The sequence below is a fragment of the Otolemur garnettii genome, unplaced genomic scaffold, assembly GCF_000181295.1.
Source record: "Otolemur garnettii isolate 467f Iridium unplaced genomic scaffold, OtoGar3 scaffold00030, whole genome shotgun sequence".
Classification (NCBI taxonomy): domain Eukaryota; kingdom Metazoa; phylum Chordata; class Mammalia; order Primates; family Galagidae; genus Otolemur; species Otolemur garnettii.
Genome location: NW_003852425.1, coordinates 2,027,937 through 2,032,411, shown reverse-complemented (window position 1 = coordinate 2,032,411; position 4,475 = coordinate 2,027,937). Strand labels below are relative to the sequence as shown.

The window sequence follows — 4,475 nt, the reverse complement described above, 5'->3', positions numbered from 1 at the left end:
AAAAAAAAAAAAAAAAAAAGAATTTGTAGCTATAGGACTTCTGAGTTTATGAAGATTAGAATAGTATTAGATAATCCCTAGGCTGCAACCTCTGACTACGGGTCAACTGTGATTGACATTTAGTAAAAGTTTAAGCTGAGACATTTACCTATACTTAAGATGTCTTTAAGGCCGGGCATGTCGGCTCACACCTGTAATCCTAGCACTCTGGGAGGCCAAAGCAGGAGAATTCCTTGAGCTCAGGAGTTTAAGACCAGCCTGAGTAAAGTGAGACTTGTCTCTACTAAATATAGTGAGGCATGGTGGTGGGTATCTGTAGTCCCAGCTACTTAGGAGGCTAAAGCAAGAGGTTTGCCTGAACTCAGGAGTTTGAAGTTGCTGTGAGTGAGGCAGATGCCATGGCAACCTAGCCTGGTCAGCAGAGTGAGACTCTGCCTCCAAAACAAAAACACAAGATGTCTTTAATTCACAGAGTTGTGTGTATTTTCTTTTCTTCTCTATATTTTGTGTCAAAATATTTCTTATTCTTTAGATTCTGTTTATGTGGGTACCTTTACATTTCATTCCCTCGCCTCGCCTCGTAGCTTTGGGTATCTGGGTATGTCTCCTGTTTTTTTTTTTTTTTTTTTTAAAGGCAGAGTCTCACTTTGTCGCCCCCAGTAGAATGCCATGACACGTAGCTCACAGCAACCTCAGGCTCCTGGGTGCAAGCGATTCTCTTGCCTCAGTCTCCTGAGTAACTGGGACTACAGGCGCCCACCACAACGCCCAGCTATTTTTAGAGATTGGGTATCACTCTAGCTCAGGCTGTTCCCCAACTCTGCCTGCCTTGGCCTCGTGGAGTGCTGGGATTACAGGTATGAACTACCACATCTGGCCCTGTCTCCTGGTTTTTCTTTAAAAAAAAAAAAAAAAAATTTACCCTGGGTGGAGTGCTGTGGCATCATAACTCACAGCAACCTCAAACTCCTGGGTTCAAGCAGTCCTCTTTTTTTTTTTTTTGCCGGGGCTGGGTTTGAACCTGCCACCTCTGGCATATGGGCCCTGTGCCCTACTCTGTGAGCCACAGGTGCTCCCCCTCAAGCAATCCTCTTATCATAGCCCCTGAGTAGCTGGGACTATAGTTATCTGCCACAACATGTGGCTAATTTTTCTTTTTCTTTTTTTTTTTTTAGTAGAGATGAGATCTCACTTTGCTCAGGCTGGTCTTGAATTGAGCTCAAGTAATCCACCCTCCTTGGCCTCCCAGAGTGCTAGGATTACAGATGTGAGCCACCCACGCCTAGCTAGAAAAGTAATCTTCTGTAGAGGGCTGTGTCAGAGACTTTGAACTAAGGAAGAATGGTCTATAAAATCTCTAGTTAACAAAAGCACCCTCACCTTGGCTTCACTTTGATAACTAAACTTTGGAACCCCTGAGACCATTAATTACATATATAAAAATACATTCAGAATAGAATGAGCTAGTGGCGTATAGAAACACTTAAAAGTTATGAATGACCCCCAACTGTCATCCCATTAAGCCTTTTAAACCTACCTGAAGATCATTTGATTTCAGAGGTTGATTTCTCCTGATACATCCAGATTGTCTCATTCACAGATGCTACTATCACCAAAATACTAAAAAGGAAGGTTATGGAGTGTTGCATATTTTGAGAGAGAACAGTCACATCTGCTCCTGACCTAGTGAACCTAGTGTCAGTGGAACTGATCATAGTACACGCAGAGGCAGGTGCCTTAACCCGGGCCATTACGGCAGACTGATACTAGCAGTAATGCATACTAGTTGGTTTCTTTTCCGGCCCATTTTCATTTGGGTCTGTCAACTAAATTCGGTAGCAACTGTCCTGTAGAATTTTCTGTTTAGTTATGGTACCCTTTTAGAGATCTTCAGAATTTTTTTTTTGGATTTGTGTTATTTAAAGGCCAGCTAATCTTTCTGAGCTCTTTTAGTTTTCATTTTTGTTTTACCAATTGCCTGAGGGTATATAGTGGGAATACTGTCCTTTGCTCATGAGAATGAGTGAGATCTCATCAAAAGCCGTTGTTATGATAGGCCATTTTGACTGGGTAATACACAGCATAGGTGCTTTTTGGTTTTCCACATAGAATTAAGGTACTCTATCAAATGGCTACTGTTGCTTGCAAAGGGAGGAGAGATGAACGGAGACGCTTTTGTAACGACCATAATCTTTACTAATTAAAAAACTGGTGAATGTAGAACAGGTTGAGTGGTTTGGTGTTACCTCGTACAAACCTCCAAAAGTTGGTTGTAGATAGTTTTGAAATCATCTTAGCCTACCAAGAATCATCATAAATCATCTTATTACTACCAAGATAGGACAAGCATTGGGGATACTTACCCATTATGTAGTTGGTTTCTATAAGGCTGTACCTGTTGTTATTTACATGGGTAATAATGGTTTTAATATGATATGCCATTGGAGGAAAGATAAGATATGCTGGTAAAGAAGTTAGGACAAGATGATATTGCCAGAGAAATGCCTCAAACACATCGAGATATTTCCTCCATGCTCTTCTTAATAGGACCTGCTAGTTGTCACACTATCTGTAACTCATCCTGAGGAGAGTCACCTGGGGTTATCTACACTCCAGGCTCACAGTACTCTCCATGCTTCTCAGTGGTGACTTTCCTTGCTTTGCCTGAGTTCTTGTGCCTTTCCTCATTGTTTCTATTTGGCCGTTTAGTCTCTGCCTTTTGCTGAGCCTTTGTAAGCCTATCTATTCTTTTGAGACAGAATCTTCCTGTGTTGCCCTCTGTAGAGTTCTGTAGTGTCACAGCTCACAGCAACCTCAAATCAAATTCTTGGGCTTAAGCGATTCTCTTGCCTCAGCCTCCCAAATAGCTGGGACTACAGGTGCCCACCACAATGCCCAGCTATTTTTTTTTGTTACAGTTGTCATTGTTGTTTAGCAGGTCCACGTCGGGCTTGAACCTGCCATCCTCAGTGTATGTAGCTGGTGCCCTAAGCACTGAGCTACGGGTGCAGAGCCAAGCCTATCTATTCTGCCTGTTACTGATTGGCACTGTGAACCTTGAACTCTCTCTCTGTTGCCCTTTGATGTAATTATGTTTTCTTAGATTCAAGAGTCTTGCTCTGTTGCCCAAATTGAAGTCCAGTGGTCATAGCCCACTGCATTCTTGAACTCCTAGGCTCAAGTGATCCTTGCACCTCAGCCTCCAAGTCGCTGGGATTACAGGTGTGCAGCACCACACCTGGCCCATTTTTTTACCCTATTTTTTATAGAAATGGGATTTCACTATGTTGCTCAGGCTGGTCTTTAACTCCTGGTTTCAGCAATTTTCAAGTGTTTTTCTCTTAGATTTCATGATTACAGGTGTGAGTCACTAAGCCCTGTCTTGTTTCCCTACTTCTAATCTATATCTGCATGTATGTAAATGTATGTAAATTTTGTGACTAGAAACTGAGAGGAAGGGTGGCCAGGGCGGGAATGGAGTAAACTGAGGAAGAGAAAATGAGGGGGAATGTGTATGCGGGTGGGGAAAGGAGGAGAAACAAGCGGTCTGGGAAGGAAAAAAAGAAAGAAATGGGTCCTAGGTTGGGAGGAGGAGACAGAAGGAAAGAAATGGAAAGGAAGGTGTCCTGGAGAGGTTGAGAGCAGAGAGTGGTGGGAGAGGGCGTAGGGAGAGGGAGGGGAAGGCTCGGCTGGGGCCGGGGAGAGGAGGGAAGCAGGAGAGAGCAACCGAGAGGAAACCTGTTATTCTCCCGTCTCTCCTGCTGTTTCTGTTTTAATCAGGTGGATATGTTTAATGAAGTTACTGTAGAATATTTTATTTTTTTCCTTACTTTTCCTTTAACTCACTGAGTTACCTCATAACCTTTTGCTGATTATTCATTGTTAATCATGTGTATCCATTGCAACAAGTGACTACTGCAAGACACTGTGCCTTTTTCTTTTTTCTAGACGTTGAGAGTTAACCTGACAGAAGGTAGACTTTGTTGAGAGGGTTTCAGCTTTTGAGCTCTTGATGCTTATGAGGTCTGTTAATATTTACATAGTTGATATTTGATTTTGAGGAGGCAGCAAGAAGGAAACCAACTGAAAGTCAAGGATGAATAAGGATGGTGATTGATGAGTGCTTATTTTATCATGAATTTTCAGTTCTTACATTTTGCTGCTTTGGATTTATATTACGCAAGGGGAGAATATACTAAGGAGTTACTGTAGCTTCTTAGTGACTATTATGCAGGTGCCTTTGCATGAAGTAAAACTGAAGCATTATGAAATCAAATAATAACCTGCCCCTGAATGTGTACTATCTCAGAACATGTTGTTAGAAGATGTGGTTTTTTCCTTGTTAACTGAGAGAGTATGGCTTGATCTTGGCTTATGTTCTTTTTTTTTTTTTTTTTTTAGACAGAGCCTCAAGCTGTCCCCCTGGGTAGAGTGTCGTGGCATTACAGCTCACAGCAACCTCCAACTCCTGGGCT

At 42.2% G+C, this 4,475-nt stretch overlaps 1 protein-coding gene across 1 annotated transcript in view; it reads left to right on the top strand.

Moving 5' to 3' along the window:
* DMXL1 (Dmx like 1) overlaps positions 1 to 4,475 on the top strand; it is a 157,712-nt gene that overhangs the window by 34,255 nt on the left and 118,982 nt on the right. The gene's annotated exons all lie outside the window — the stretch shown is intronic.